Here is a 17,873-nt window from a genome sequence, read left to right as displayed (position 1 = left end):
GGATTTAATTTTTTGAGTTCCAGGCATAATTTAGATATGAGATCCTTGTCCGTTGTATGTCTAGTGAAGATCTTCTCCCAATCCATAGGCTTTCTATTGATCTTGCTAGCTATGTCCTTTGCCATGCAGAAGCTCTGCAATTTCAGATGCAGTTCAAATCTTATCCACATTCCATCACTGTACACTTTATAGTACTTGTACACATGTTCTAGAGCACATATTCACAATTTTGTAGCTAATGAACCTGGAGTGCAAAGTTATTTCTGAGTACTCAAGGTCATATGATATGTTAATGGTAACATTTCCATGAAATTCACTTCTCTGATGATTGAGTTTGGTGTATCTAATTTCTCACTTCTGTTCACTTATATGTGTGTACTTCCCCTGATCCACTTAACATTCCTATGCAACATTTGCTCACTTTCCTGTTTGATATTAGAATTTAACTTATATGTAACATTATTGTTTGCTAAGAATGGAATAACTCTATAACGCTTTATAACTTTTACATCACAATGTGTTCTAAGAGCAGTAATTTTAGTAGCTATTAAATACAAGTGAAACAGTAGTAGTGAAGATTAGCGCTTGTTTCATGATAACTAATCCAGATATTTTTATATGGAAGACTACAGTTATGTAATTGGCTTGCCATTGGCTATTTTTGGCCTCTGGGTGTATCTAATTTCACACTTTACACTTTGGCCAAAAATATCCAAATGCCAGGCTTTTTATCACATATATGAAGTCACACCTATCCGTATGCACACTGAGTGGCCAAAAATAAGTACCTAACTAAATGACAAGCCATATCCAAAAAATTTTATACACACTCACAACTAAAATATCAACTCATGTAACACTTCTCATTTTAAGACACTTTCTAAAGGTTGATGTTCTTACTAAACCCAGGAGCAGCACATTAGTCAGTGTTCTCATTTGTCTGAGCTCATGGAAATAAACAAGTTGGAAAGCCTGAGCTATACCAATGTCCACACTTGAGTTAGACAGGGGTACCTCCTGGCCCTTTATATAGCCATACATCATGCACACACACACACACACACACACACACACACACACACACACACACACACACACACACACACACACAGAGGCATGCATGCATTCATGTATGCACTTATCATTTTATTTAAAATGAATGCATATATTATTGAATGAATTTTATAACAAATATAAAGAAAGGAACAGAATCATCACTTAGAGCCATCCTATGTATTTCCTTTCAAAATTTTACTTTATGTGATTATATTGTACCACATTTTGGGTTTTGGATGCTATTTTTTTAAAATTAAATTTATAACATGAGCATTTTATGTTACTGTGTTTATTATTAAAGCTAAACTCTGAATTTTGGAAACTATTCTCCTATGGTGGATCTTTCCCTCTGCAATTTTAGGTTTCATTTTGTGATGTTTAGGTAGAATGCCATATAATGCATAACTAGAGATTTGAAGATATATAGAAATATTTTTCTGAAATATTCTATACAGTATTAGTTTAATATTTTCCCTTCATTTCCTAAACACTACTGAATTAAGTATTGTTTTCTACAGGAACTCTGACCTAATCATTGCAGCCAAGATTAAGAAAGAATAATTTTTTATGATGAAGAACTGACCAGCTCTTAGCACTAAGAAAAGAACTATTGATTTCTGTATCTGTTTCTTGGAAATGACATCTTTGAAAGTGTAATGCACATAATGTAACATAAATAGGACTTAGATCTGCTCTTTTCATCTATCTATATAACTGAGACATTAACTTAATCTTTTCATCTAAGAATAAGGACCTACACAGCAATGTGGTATATTTGTAAATGAATCAAGGTGGAATCTCCCTGAGATTGAGAATAAATTCATCTTCTTACATCTATGTGCCAAAAAATCATAATATACACAAGACAATATGTTGAAAATGATCTGTACAACTTGGGGGTGAAGGTTTGGGGGGAGGGAAACTAGGGGGAAAATGAGGCAAGGGGTAACAAGTTTGATAAGAAAAGTCCTTATTATCTTCCTTATGTAACTGTAACCCCTCTGTATATTAAAAAATCATCTAAAGAACAAGTTAAGAATAAACCTATCATTTGGAGAGTAAGCCTTGAAAACTTAGTTTATGCAAATATCAGTTCAAACTGAAAGTTTGCTATTAAACATTTAAGGAAGATTGACTGGTTTCAAAAGAACTTGAGGAAACTTTCATTCCTGTTTCCTGAATGGGGAAGAAGAGTTTGTCTTTTCTATTTTTATTAATCATATTATACTAAATTAAATATTTTCTAAAAGAAACAAACATACATTGGACACCTCTGCATGGACTTTGTGCAAAAGGCAAAATTCAGTTAAAACTAAAGGTAAAGTGAGGAAGGTGTACACCTGTATTATAAACTATAGACCTGGATTGATGGTTGGTTTCAGAGTTTATGTTTTCAACTCGAGTGTGCTAAGAAAAGGTAAGGCCAGTATAACTTGCTGTTGTTACCTTTGTAAAACTTGAGGGAAATAGCTAATCCTTTTGCACTTCAGTAGAAGGATATCAAGTTTTCAAGCTTTGACCCTAAGAACTCAATTATGCCTGCAATACAATTGCCAGGGGCTGGACAATGGTTTTGTTAGCTCTTCCCTGCTCTTTGCCTTTGGCTCCTCAGCCCTACTTTTCCCTCCTATTCATCAGACCCTATAGGGCTCCAGCAAATACTTCTTGCCATTTTGGAGGCTGCCCTCTGTGGGAGTTTCCATTCATCCATTGGTCAAGCTATTTTTAACCATTGACCAGAGCCACTGCTGACTCTTTCCAGTTTCAACTCGGGTTCTGAGGACTGTATTTTTTTTTTCAAGTTACAGCGACTGAAACCAAACAAAACACAATGATCAGTTTTGTTTTGTGAATTTTCAACATATTCCCTCTCTTTCACTTATTCAAATGCTATAGTTGTGTGTGTGTGTGTGTGTGTGTGTGTGTGTGTGTGTGTGTGTGTGTGTGTGTGTATGTCTGTTTGTCTGTGTCTGTGTCTATATCTGTGTGTGTGTACACCAGTATGAGGGGATTTGAACTCAGGGCCTTGACATTCTACCTTAGTTTTTTTTTATGCTCAAGGATGGCATTTTTTCACTTCAGTAACATATCCACTTCCAATTTTTGTCTAATTAGAAACAATACTCTCAGAGTCTTTGCTGCTAAACCTGGTTTTGAAATGTAACCCTCAGCTCTTAGCCTCCTAAATAGCAAAGATGATAGGCATGAACCATTTGCCTCTTAATTAATTTTGCTATCAAAGTAGCCAACCTCCCAACATTATGCAAAATATATGTATTCTTTTTAACAGTATTCAATTATATTCAACTGTCAACTTTCCCTTATAAGTTAGCAAAAGAGGCTGCTCAGTTAATTTCAGAACAGTATGAATGGAGCATTGCCCCAAGTGTTGCATGGAGTTTTAAGCGCTACAAAGTCTCACCCATCAGGAGTACTCTAGGTTATATCCACCATTATGTATTCCATATGAGCACCAATATTATTCTCACTAGCATCCATTTTTTGTGTTCTAATTGAGCATGTTGATGCTCATTTAATGGGTTGAGGTAAGTTCCTATGGAGTGATGTATTACAACTCCTCGTGGTTGTATTATGAGGCCAACATTGAGAATCACTCACCTACCTTATGATTCATATTTTTAATGTATCCTACTAGATTTTTTACTTATATAGGAGCAATTGTGATTTTTTAATCACTTTGAACCAATTAATCACAGTACTTTGGATAGAGCAAGAAGCAAATAGCAATAATTTATTGGTCTTATGCAGTACAATATATCATGAAAATAATACTTGAGATCATATTTAAGAAGAGGAGGGCACTTTCCAAAAGTACGTATTATAGCTTTGTGAACTATTTTATCAATTGGCATGGTCCAAGCAAAAGAATAAAGAATAAACATAAAGAAGAGAGAAGGGAACAAGACACTCCTAACCTAATGCAAGTTTCATGGCTTCCAGAACACTCTTAGGAGTGATTTCAGATTTAATGTTCTAATGATGTTGTTCTTAGTTTTCAAAACCATAGTTCAGTACACCATGATTTTGTTTCATTTGTTGTATCTGGGTTTTATTTACTTCTCGAAGAGGTGGCCTAGAAGAAGCCCAGTGATAGCCTTCTAGATTGCTAGAAACCTTTTGATATATTGAATGTTAACTAGTGGGAGAGAAAAGAACTATGAGATTTTTTTGAAGGCTTAAACGGATGAAAATCTGGTCAGTTTTCTCCATTTACACTCTGGGACTTGTGTATAGCTATTTGCAGGCTTGTCACAACTCTTGCCAAAGCATCGATTACTTTATGGTATTCTTAGAAAAGTTCTGACTCGCAATTATGGTTTGTCTTCCCTCTTTTATGTCAAGACTACTCTCTCTGGAGGAATATTAATAGATTAGAAGAAGTCTATATTTCACAGTAGAAAAATTAATGAAGCAGATACATTATGACTTCAGACAGTAGATAAAACACTTAAAGGAACGGAAATGAGGTTTAGTTTATAAGCAGATATTTTAGTTAAGATGAAGAGTTCATCCAGAGTGCCTAAAAATAAGTCTTGTTGGTAGCATAAGCTATCATATACACTTATGGGTTGCTAAATATTGCAGAACGCTTTCAGTAAGTATTGGTTATTGATGCATATTTCCATTCCTAAATCAAAATACAAGAATAATGAGTAGATATTTGTTAATAACCTAGAGAGTAATAAAAATGAAAAATATAGGGATTATTAGCAGTGTGCAAGAGTGTGCTAACTGCCTCTTAATGAGTCCTTCCTTCCTCTACTTTCTCATTGAAGACATTGTGAATCCTAATAGAAAGCTGAGATGTTAGAAAAATTTTTCCAGAAACAATAATAAATCTGCAGAATTCTAATATATGATTTTCTTAAGTGAATTTTCCTCTTTTGTTTTATGAGATTGTCCAGAGAATGAGAATAATTTCCATTAAATATGACCATTCAAACAGAAATGTCTTTCTCTTTTGCTCTTTTGCTCTCTCTTTCTCTCTCTTTCTCTCATTCACTTGCTTTCTCCTATAAGGAAAAGCAGAGTGAGTCACCTAGTGTCTAGTATCATTCAGCTAGTTAACGTGCTGACTCCTGTACCTCGAAGTGATATACATAAATTTAAAGAGTGAGACTACATGCTCTCTTGCTACTCTTGGAAGTAATTAATGGTAAATCCTTCATTAAAATTACATTAAGGAATTTTAAGTAAAGACACTAATATACTCATTATTTACTTGTTAATATCTCCCTGTGTGTATTCGTCTTCCTGTGTCTGTGTGTCTGCATGCATGTGAAAGACAGAGACAGCAAATTATTCAAGTACACATTCTTTTCTTTACATTCATTTCTTTTTTTAATTAATAAATTTTTATTGTGAAAATACTGTACAGAGGGCTACAATTACATGAGCAAGGTAATGTGTACATTTCTTATCAAACATTGTTGCCTCCTCCTTTGTTTCCCCTTACAATCCCTATCCTCCCCCCACCACCCCACCCCACCCCACTGCCAAAGTTGTAAAGTTCATTTTTCCACATAATGTGGATACAGGTGGACCCATTACAACATTTGTTTATTTCTTATATATACCATAATACTACACCAATCTCAAATGCAAGTTACTTTTGAGGCAAGTGTTCTACTGAGTTTCAGAAATTCTGTTTGGAATATATGATTTCTAAAACCCAAGTTAAAAAAAAAATCTTTGCAGAAATCCTTCTGGAGTTAGTGGTGGATATGTGAATTTTTGGATGCAGGCTTTCCAAACATACTTCTGGGTAGAAGGAGTTCAGTTTGATTTCCTCCAACTAATGTGAAATAAAGTTGTCTTCTCAATATACTTCTATGAGAAATGGTGTATCCTGTGACAAGTGTTAATTGGAAGCTCTATGAACCATTTCCAAAGGAGCAGAGAAAGGAATTATTGCTCATCCAGTTTGGTTCTATGCTGACAGTGCTACAGACAGCCATGCTATCCTAGGGCAGCTATGAGAGATAGTAGACCATGCATTTTTTAAAAAATCACTTCCTACTAAGAATAATAAAAAAGCCAGAATAATAAAGGCTTCTCTAATGCCGTCAGTTGTCAAAGTGACTATTCTACTTGAAGATGTGACAGAAAATAAGCAGGTTACAAAACAGTACTTTTGTCATTTAAATATTATTAATTTGCTAATTAAAACTATAGGTACTTCTAGACATCTAGAAGGTTGAGGAAGAACTAGAAGATATAACTGATTATGGGTAAGTACGGTGTAAAAACTCTATGAGCATCTGGAGAGCTCTATTATAGCATGGGCAGGTCACTGTTCCCCTAGGACCTCAGCCTTAGAGAGAGTAATCTAGACTGTATTATACATCTCAATAATCCTTTCATCTAAGTACTGAAAACAAATGTGTAAACAACTGCCATATTAAGTCTAAACCTTCATTTAAACTTTTTTTTTAATTTTAATTTTTATTTTTTGTGAACACACTGTACAGAGGGGTTACAATTACATCGGCAGGTTAATGTATACACTTCTTATCAAGCATTTCAGCCTCCTCCTTTGTTTACCCTTCACATGCCTTCCCAGCCTCCCCCCCCCCTCATTTAAACATCTTAAAGGTGCATTACTTAAACTGCTATTTGGGGATGGTAATGTTCCATGCATCATCAGAAGTCTGGGAGGTTTCAAACAGACCATAAGGATGCCAAGGGATGGTAGACTAAGGGGGGTTGAATGAACATTGGACATTGAATGATCAATGAATTTACTTTGTCTTGAAGCATCTAGTGAAACTGGATTAAAAACTCTAAGAAACCAATGCTTTTAGACCACACACACACACACACACACACACACACACACACACACACACACACACACACACACACACACACACACACACACACACACACACACACACACACACACACACACACACACACACACACACACACACACCAAGCACACAAAACACAGAATTGAAAACTGTGAGTAGGTAAGCGACTTGATTTCATAAACAATTAGTCCAAAACTGTGAGTAGGTAAGAGACTTGATTTCATAAACCATTAGAACTTCCTTTCCTACTGAAGACTTTCCAATGTTTGTTAACTCTGTATATTTACTATTATTATGAATTACTGAATGGATACTCCTAATGGAAACCAGAAAATGCACATAAGCCACAAAGAATGTGTGGGTCTGTGTTCTTCCTTTGATGCAGCTCGAATTTTTTTTTTTAAATTTCAGATCAATTTAAAGTTCTTTAACTAGAAATGTTAACATACAAAGTGTAGTTTTGTGACTAGACTTTCAATCAGACATTTAAAGTATCTTCATGTTTTTGTGTGATAGGCCATAAGCTAATGAAGGGTTTGGTAGGTGTCAAGCAGCTGTGATGGCAGCATGTGTCTTTATTTATTGAAAAAAATCTCAGGGAAATTGCTCAACTGGTGTCCCTGCTGCATAGAGGAAAACATGCAAAGGGCAGAAAATGCTGAGAGCAGGGAATTACGATGATTCTTACCCACTGGCGTCATTTTCAGATATCAAAGATAAAAATGTGAGATTTAAATGAGTAAAACTTTCAAGCATCACTTCAGAAAATTATAACGATGTAAGTTGTGTGTGTGTGGGGGGCAGACTTTACCTGACTGGTGTGTTGAATGAGGTCGCCAAAAACACCATTACAGTTTAGGTGGATAAAAGATTTATCTGGGTGTTGGTAGCTCGTGCCTGTAATTCTAACTATTCAGGAGGCTGAGATCTGAGAATCATGGTTCAAAAACAGCCTGGATTGGAAAGTCTATGAGACTCTCCTCTCCAATTAACCACCAAAAACCCCGAAATGGAGCTGTGGCTCAAATATACAGTGCTAGCCTTGAACACAAAAGCTCACAGACAGTGTCCAGGCCCTGAGTTCAAGCCTCAGGACCAGAAAAAAATTTTAAAGAAGATTGTGATTCATCAACTATTTTTGTGCTGAAAGCTTCTTTAGAGTCTATCTAACCTAAGTTCTTCGTTTTAGGATGAGAGACTTTGAATCCCAATACTCAAGTGAAGGAAGGAAGGAGGATCCTCCATGTGGTCAGGGGTGCAATTGGATAGGAGTAATAAATTCTAATTCTCTGTAGTACCGTAGATTAACTATGGTTGGTAGTAATCACCTGAATATTGCAAAATAGCCAACAAAGAGGATGTTCCTGGCAGAAATAATCCATACCTAAGGTGATGATTATATCAAATGTCCAGATCTGATCATTACCCATGGTATAGATATATTAAATGCTACCTAGTACCTTATGAATATGTACAATTGTCATGTCAAGTGAAAATGTGTTAATATAGGCTGAACATATAGCTCAGGGTTAAAGTACTTGTCTAGCATATTCAAGTCCTTGATTCAATTCCAATTACTATAAAATAATAATAATAATAACTGATGATGAAGCTGTTTAATCAGAAATTGTAATTAATTGGTTTATTAATGGGCAGGTGCTTTATACTCTGAGGTTCCCAGTCATTTGACCACCTAGCCTTCAACCCCTTTCCCAGAAGACAAAATAGGGTAGACAGATACCCTTCATTTTAAAGATTCTTTGTCTTTAAAATCATATGAATCAAGCATACTACAGATGTCTAATAGAACGTCTATGAGAGAACACTGTATATGTTATGCTAACCTCTGTTAATATTTTTTAAATAAGTGGGATATTCAAAAGCAATGTTCAGCATATATTAGTGAAGAGAAAATGTCTATATATAGGCCTCTGCTGCTGGCCATGGTGGGATGGCTGCCACTGACGGAGTCGGGAAGCTGCTACAGGTGGCAAGTCTGGCCAGCCCAAGCAGCCGCTGCTGCACCAGCCGCACCCTCCACCACCACAGGAGCTGCTGGGAGATGGCAGCAGAGGCCAAAGAAGCAGTGGCTTCCCCAGTGGACGACGGGTTTGTGAGTCTGGACTCTTCCACCTACGTCCTGTACAGAGACAGAGCAGAATAGGCTGATATATATCCACCGCCACAGAACGATGGTCCCATTGTTCCAAATTATCTACAGTGAGAAATTTAGAGATGTTTATGATTATTTCTGAGCTGTTCTGCAGCGTGATGAAAGAAGTGAACGGGCCTTTAAGCTCACCCGGGATGCAATAGAGTTAAATGCTGCCAATTATACAGTGTGGCATTTTCGGAGAGTTCTCTTAAAATCACTTCAAAGGGATCTGCATGAGGAAATGAACTACATCACTGCAAGAATTGAAGAACAGCCCCCAAACCATCAAGTTTGGCACCATAGGCGATTATTAGTAGAATGGCTAAAGGACCTATCTCAGGAGCTTGAGTTTACTGCTGATATTGTTAATCAGGATGCAAAGGATTATCATGCCTGGGAGCATCGACAATGGGTCATTCAGGAATTTAGACTTTGGGATAATGAGCTGCAGTATGTAGACCAGCTTCTCAAAGAGGATGTAAGAAATAACTGTCTGGAACCAAAGATATGTCATCATTTCTAATACTACTGGCTACTGATCATACTGTATTAGAGAGAGAAGTCCAGTATAATCTGGAAATGATCAAACTTGTGCCACATAATGAAAGTGCATGGAACTACTTGAAAGGAATTCTGCAGGATCATGGTCTTTCCAGATACCCTAATCTGTTAAATCAACTCCTTGATTTGCAACCAAGTCAGAGCTCCCCATACCTAATCGCCTTTCTTGTGGATAGCTATGAAGACATGCTAGAAGACCAATGTGACAAGGAGGATATTCTTAATGAAGCATTAGAGTTACGTGAAGTCCTCGCTAAAGAAAAGGACACTACAAGAAAGGAATATTGGAGATATATTGGAAGATCTCTTCAAAGCAAACACAGTAGAGAACGTGACTTACAACCAAATGTACAACAGTAACATGACCCACAACTTGATGGGATGCTTTTATTTATTTAAATAAAACTAGGGTGATCATTCTTTTACCCATGCTGTAAACATGCATTGCACAGGTATTGCTTTTTAACAAGAACTAAGTGTAGGGGGGGGGGGGGAGGGAGAGAGGGAGGAGGATGGGAAGGGATGGGAAGGGGAAACAAAGGAGGAGGCTACAATGCTTGATAAGAAATGTACTCATTATCTTGCCCATATAATTGTAACCCCTCTGTACAGTATTTTCACAATAAAAAAAAGAACTAAATGTAATGTTCCTTAGGTGCTGCTATTCAGACTAGCTCTAGGAAATTTGATTCATTTAAAACAAAGTAATTGGAGCAGGAAAGGGGAAAGAAAAAGTCTCATAAGGGAACAAGAACTTTTGTAGTCTTATCAACATTTAATCTGAATGTAGATTAGATGGTACAGAATCAACACTTTCCTAAATGGTATACAAGTAAAGATTTGTATCAGTGATGGGTACAGGTAATTTGTATGTAATGGGTTTGAAGTAACTTAAATTTTGGTTCAGTAAGCAGGGAATATAACTGTTACATTAGAGCTGCTATGCCGTACGCACAGTATCTTGCTAGCACTGTAACCAACTAAGGCCCAAAGAATGGTTTTGTAATAAAATTACAGATTGCATCTAAAAAAAGTATATATATATATACATATATATATATACACATATATATATGTACATACATACTTAATTTATATGGTATATGTGTTGATTATGCTTAATATATAGGGGATATACATGTATATACATATATACATAATATAATTGGAACATGTGTGTATATGTATATATATGCATATTCATTTACGCATATACATGCCAAAACACTTTTGAAGGTGTTAGGAGGTTTCTTTAGAATTCTAATTAATAACCTGTCAGCATTATGAATCCAGAGTACTGTAAGGCATTTGTCAGCTATATAAATATCAACTACTTGAATGACTTCAGAGGAATGAATTCATTGTAAATACAAATGTAGTAGGATAAAATGAAAAAGTAATTACTTCCAGACAGTATTATCACTGCACTGTCTTCTGCCTTCCCATTCATTCCTTCATACTGTAGAATCAGAAGGGAAATTATGTTAATATTCTATTTTAACTTAATATTAATTAAATTATTAATTAATTATTAGTTTTTATTACAGTATGGAAAAGTTATATCATTGTGTAATTCTATTATCAGGTATTAGGCATGTGTTTCCTTTTTTATCTTTTTTATTTTTTTTATTATCTTTAAGTAGTTGTTCACTGGGGTTACCATTCACTATAGTAGTTCATCAATACAATGCATCTTGATCAATTTCACCTCTCTCAACTTTCTCACTCATCCTCCCAACCCACCCTTTCCCTTACTTAATTTTAGGTTTTGTACTAAATTTTTCTGTCTTTTAACAAAGCATTGTGTACAATGCATCTTGATCCCGTGTCATCACTTCAACATCTTCACCCCTCTTTGACCTACACCATACCTTATATTTCTCAATTCTGTGCTATACACAATGAATACTTACCTGCATTCTTTTCCCTTCCTGCCTTCATTCTTCTACCTTCTCCCATTGGCCACCCCCTACCATTTGCAATTACTCACTTCCTGGTACTTATTTTGTTGGGTTTTGACTTTGTCTTTTTAAAGAATTGTGCTATTTGTGCTCTCCATAGATTCTATTACACTTCAGTTAATTGATTGCTTATCACCCAGTGTGTTTACTTATAGATTCATAGGAATAGGTACATACTAGCCACCACAAAGGAAGGAAACCATGTATCATATGTTTCTTTGGGCCTGGCTTACATTGTTTAATATAATTTTTTCCCAATCTTTCCATTTCCTTCCAAATGGTATAATATCATTCTTAGAGAGACTTTTTAGAAGTAAAAATAGCTACCAGACACATGAAAAAGTGTTCAACATCTCTGTACATAAAGGCAATGAAAATCAAAACGACATTGAGATTTCACCTCAACCCAGTTAGAATGGACATTATCAAGAAAGCTAATAATAACAAATGCTGTTATGAATGTGGCCAAAAGGAGACTATTATACTGTTGTTGGGAATATAAGCTTATTCACCCACTCCAGAAAGCAGTATGGAGGTTCTTCAAAAAACTAAACATAAAGTTATTCTATAATTCCAGCAATTCCACTCCTGGCATTTACCCAGTAGAGCACAAACAAGGCCACACTAAAGCTACCAGTGTATCCATGCTCATTGCAGCATTATTTACAATAGCAAAGCTATACAATCATTCCAGCTGTCCCTCAATGGATGAATGGATCAAGAAAATGTGGTATATATATACAGTGTGTTTCCTTAGAAAGCAGTTGTCCAGCTGAACTTATTAACAGTTTCTTTGTCTATAAAAATGATAATTTTATGGAAATATCTATCTAGGGGACTTGGGAAAGGATAAAAATCAAAAGTTATGCAATAAGAAAGCTCTATTTATAAGACATTTTTGTGTGATCATAGAATATTATAAAAGACTTTTGCTTTTACTCTCTACAAAGAATAGTTTTATTGATAAGAAAAATGTTATTAAAAGTATCAAAATAGGGCTGGGAAGGTGGCTCAGTGATAGAGTGCTTGCCTTGCATTCATGAGGCCCTGGGGTTCAATTCCTCAGCACCACATAAGCAGAAAAAGCTGGAAGTGGCACAGTGGAATAAGTGCTAGAATGCTAGCCTTGAGCTGAATTGCTGAGGGATAGTGCCTGGGTCCAGAGTTCAGAACCCACGGCTGACAAAAAAAATCAAAATAAATAGTCCCTTACAATATAAAATAGAAATGAATAGCAATGTTCAGCACAAAATGAAAAATCTCTATCAAAACATTAGATATTACTAGCAGTCAAAGGTCAAAGATCTTGCACAGTGTGAGAGAAAACTGGAATCAAACTGATTACAGACAATGAGTCTCAAATCTATATCCATGAGGAAACCATCATTGAAGTGATCTTTGTTGACACTTGGCTGGGCCCAAGCAGTTTCTTAGAGGAATGTGTTTGGTTATCATTTTGAACCCTCTGCATATTTGTAGAATACAGAATAAGGCTGACTAAGGCTCATCTGCAGAATGACATTCATTTAATGACAGATTTGTTATTCCCCAAAGTAGCCTCAAATTGATCATAGAGTGAAGTTGCACAGTTTTCACTTCGTAAGTTTTGTTAGAAGTGTAAAAACATTTAAAATTAACCATGATCTTTAATGATCTAAATTTGATCAGGGCATGTATGGTGCTTCAGATGGTCATCGCTGTTGCCTTGAATTCTTTGCACTTTCTTATGCTGAATTCTTACAAAAATGTCATAGAATAGTGCATGGTAGTCATATAGTTATGCTATCAAATGAGTTAAGTAGAACCCATAAAGGTTATGTAATTTGTCCAGTGTCATAGAGCAGAGAGGAGACTCACATTCAAATCACTGACTCCAAGCATTGACTTTCAAAGAGAAATGTCACATCTTTAGAATGCTGTTGTATGTATGAATTATGGCAGTTAGTACCATTTTGGAGAATGAGAGTCATAAAGAAGTTGAAATAAGCTCCTGATATTTTATCACAACTCAAACCCAGTGTGTCAATGACGTGTGTCATAAAGAGCAGCTGGACTGCTGCTATACAAATATAGATTTATATTCCTTAATTTGCATATGCCTTCAAGCCTCCAGAAAAGCTCACAACCTGGATACATAAAGCATCCACAGAATGCCATATAAGATAGTTGGAATTTTTCCTTAGCTAGTAGGAAGCTTGTGAACTATTTCAACTCCCAAGTTAAGCTGTAGGTAAAGGTATAGGTATAGGTATGAGGAAGTTTGCAAATCAGGGAAGTATTGCAGAAACAAATCTAAGTACTATTACTCCTGAAGAAATCTACTGTGATAAATTGCTATAAAAATAACCATCCTGCCATTATGCAATCAGAGCCAGATTACCAGGGACCAAGTTACTTTCCTTTCTGATGATATGACCTGGGGTGGACCTGGCAAATTGGTGAGAAAATTAGGTAATGCAAAGATTATTGTTAAAACAAATGGGATACATTTGTTTTACATTACATTACTACATAATTCACTGTTTTGCATCATTATTATATGTAGTATCAGTAATGGCTTTATTGTTATTAACAGTATGAAATCTACATATTCTTTTGAGAATTGCTTGATACAGTCACTTTTAAGCACCCTATTAAGAAAAGTGTGTTCTTGTAATAGAATTATTGTCACAGAATAATAGATGTAAAATATTAAAAGAAAATAAGGATGCTAGTAATTGACCCTATTATTTTGACTATCTTCCTATTAGTTGAGAAAGTCTGTAATGAGTAACTTTGAAGCATGAATTTCAATCATATATATATATATATATATAAAATATGCTTTTAATGCGAACAAAGTTACACATATGGGTGTAAGGTTGACTCTAGAAGTTGTAGAAGATATACTAACTTAAAAACATGTGTCTTGTATATATGTTTATCTGAATTGGGGAAGGGAAGGGGAGCAATAAAATGCTGAGACAGAGGACAAAGGGTGAACCAATGCAACAGCGATACTCACAAGACAATATGTTGGAAATGAACTTTACAACTTGGTGGAGGGTGGGAGGAGAGAAAGTAGGAGAAAAATGAGGGAGAGGGTAACAATGTTAGATGAGAAATGTACTCATTACCTTACATCACCTTGACAAAATTTAAATAAAAAATATGTGTTATCAATGAAGGTAAGAAAGGGAAAGAAGATGGGCTTGCCTAGACATCTGCCCAGTAACAGTGCAATATATTAACCAGTAATATGGCTGCAGCCTGTGAGTATCCCTAAAAATTGTGATGATATAGGAAGTTGAAAGAAATGATAACTAGATGAGCAATTACAAGGGAAGAAGAAATTACAAGATGTGACTAAGGCAATTACAGGTGTGTTCATTAGTCTCCAAATGCTAAATGCTGAATCTGATGTATTTACAGGAAGACATTGGAGCACTTAATTATTATAGTTCTGATTTTAAAGAGATTAGCTTAATCAGTGTTATGCAACCATTGCTACTGTTTATGATGAGAATATGAAAGCATTTCAACAATTCAATTATTTTTTATGAGAACGAATGAAGTGAACATGCTAGCTAATTAAATTAGGCACCACTGAATAGGAAAAAGAGAATAACGTTATTATTACAAGAATATGGACCCTGTTAGGAAAGGAAAATACTGTTCTTCCTTAACAACAGTAATAAGTCAGAGTGGTTTTGCGTTCCTTTGAAAGCTCTTAAAGCATACTATGAAGAAATAATAGTTCCTTTTTCAATTTTTTGATTTTTCAATATACAATAAGCATATAATCCTTTTTATAACAATATGTTATTTTATAAAAATATAAGTATATTATGTAAACTCCTTTTTTAACCTTATATCTCAACTCTAGACCATATTCCTGCATCATTAAGTTGTGTATATTTGTCATCACTCTAAATTGCCACATAATGCTTTACTGAATAGAGGCTCACTACTTTGTGTAATCAAATTATTTTCTGAATGTATCACAAAGACAATCATTATAACCACAGTAATTAACTTTTCAGTGTATAGTCTATAATTTCAAAAGTTATTGTATGATCAGATAAAAAATTATTTTCTATAGCATAGTCCTCACTGTATTGAATAACCTAAACCTGTCTGATTTGCGAAAATAATACTAAAATGAAGAGTATAGTATTTACAAAGGTTTCTTAAATGTAAGCACATTTTTTCAGATAAAATTGAGGTGATATATAGGCTATATCCGTATTTCAGAGTGCAGAAATGTACTATTTTAGATAAAATTGTCTCCTTGGAATATGATTTCAAAGGTCATGAACATATACACTCTCTAAATATCTTCATATAAGATATGAAAATGTAGTTTATTATAATTTAGCTATATCCCTTAATACAATATTTTCAGTTTTGAAGCATGCTATATTGAAAAAACAAATAACTGCCAATTGTTTTAAAGGTACACCATGGGATCAACACCAGTGGCTCACATCCATAATCCTAGCTATCAGGAGGCTGAGGTCTGAGCATGGCAGTTGGGAGCCAGCCCAGGCAAGAAAGTCTGTGAGACTCTTAACTTCAATAAACTACCGCAAATCCAGAAGTGCAAATGTGGCTCAAGTGGTAGAGTGCTAGCCTTGAGCAAAAAAAATGGTTCCAGGACAGCACCCTGAGTTCAAGTCTTAAGAGAGCATACATCAACAAGTTACACTCTGATAAATTTATATAATGAAGTCATATGCAACAATAAAAGCTACAAATTCTTGATCCAAGCAATAGTATAATAGATCTCAAGAGAACTAGATAGAATTAAAACATGGGTCTCAAGAAGTTATATAACATGCTTCCCTTTGTTTGTTTGTTTATATGTTAGGGGCCTTGTGTTCTCACTCAGCTTTCTTGCTCATAGATGGCACTCTACCACTTTTAATCATACCTCCAGTCTGACATTTTACTGGTTATTTGGAGATGGAGTCTAGCAGACTTTTGTGCTCAGGCTGGCCTCACAGCATGATTCTTCTAGGATTACAGGTGTGAGTCACAAGCATTCAGCCATAGTTTTCTTCTTTGTTTTTACTTTTCTACTCCTTCCTCTTTTTTTTTTCTTCTGTTGGTCAGGGGCCTGAACTCTGAGCCTGGGTCCTGTTCCTCAGCTCTTCAGCTCAAGGCTAATGCTCCACCACTTGAGCCACAGCACCACTTCTGGCATTTTTCTGCTTTGGGGTGCTGAAGAACCAAACTGAAGGCCTCTTGCATACAAGGCAGGCACTCTACCACTGAGCCACCTTCCCAGCCCCTCCTTCCTTTTCTTTTCTTTTTTTCTTAATGGCCCATGTTTTGAACTCAAGGTCTCACTCTTGCTAGGATTGCTTGCTCTGCTTGTCCTCTACCAAATTGAGCCATGCTTTGACCATATTTTTTCCTTCCTTCCTTCCTTCCTTCCTTCCTTCCTTCCTTCCTTCCTTCCTTCCTTCCTTCCTTCCTTCCTTCCTTCCTTCCTTCCTTCCTTCCTTCCTTCCTCTCTAGCTCTGTCTGTATGTTTCTCTCTCTCTTTCTTCTTTTTCTGTTATATCAAGACCTCCTATTTGTTTACCTTTCTCATTCTGTTGGCTCTCGCCCCTAATATTTCATTAATTTGATATTCTTGAAGTGACAAAAATCATAGTGCTAGAGAAAAGATATATGGCATTAATGGTTGTTAGCCAGTGGAAAGCATTTGTATGTGCCTCTGCAGAGGTATCTTTATATTGGTATAGGGTCACATACATTCATGTGGTGAAACTGCATAAATGCATGCACACATGTACACATATGATTGCATATGAAAGTAGAGAAAATAGAATAACCTTGGGACAAGAAAATATTTTCTCTTTTGTAAAATTACAATGTAGATGTACAGGGTACTGTCACTGTAACAAACTAAGTGTAGTATGTTCAGGACTTTCTGTGGTATTTTTTGCCACTATCATTGAATTTCAATTGCAAAATAAAAATTTAATCAACAAAACAAGTCTTAAATGTTAAAACTTCCTGACTGTTGTCCATCTTCACTTTTTAGAATAATTACCTATATGCTTGAGAATATTACTTGTTATATGTGATGGAGACAAAATTTATGCAAAATTAGAATATATGCATGAAAATATTTCTATGTGTCCCTGAGAAAAGTCTGTAAAATATTTAGTGTGGCAGTATTGGGTTACTTACAGATGATAATTATATTCCCTTATAAGGAAAATAATAGTTCAGAAAAAGTGTTTTAGTTGTCCAAAGACACGTTTATTCTGTTCTAAAGAGAAATTGTATTTAATTGAAGAACTTCCCATGATA

General features: G+C 35.4%; 1 protein-coding gene and 1 pseudogene across 48 annotated transcripts in view; both read left to right on the top strand.

The window, feature by feature from the left end:
* Nrxn1 (neurexin 1) overlaps positions 1 to 17,873 on the top strand; it is a 1,041,346-nt gene that overhangs the window by 772,984 nt on the left and 250,489 nt on the right. The gene's annotated exons all lie outside the window — the stretch shown is intronic.
* LOC138829043 (protein farnesyltransferase/geranylgeranyltransferase type-1 subunit alpha pseudogene) lies at positions 8,842 to 9,966 on the top strand (annotated as a pseudogene).

Source organism: Dipodomys merriami, unplaced genomic scaffold, assembly GCF_024711535.1.
Source record: "Dipodomys merriami isolate MVZ:Mamm:240054 unplaced genomic scaffold, mDipMer1.0.p SCAF_17, whole genome shotgun sequence".
Classification (NCBI taxonomy): Eukaryota; Metazoa; Chordata; class Mammalia; order Rodentia; family Heteromyidae; genus Dipodomys; species Dipodomys merriami.
This window is presented reverse-complemented; position numbering and strand designations above follow the sequence as displayed.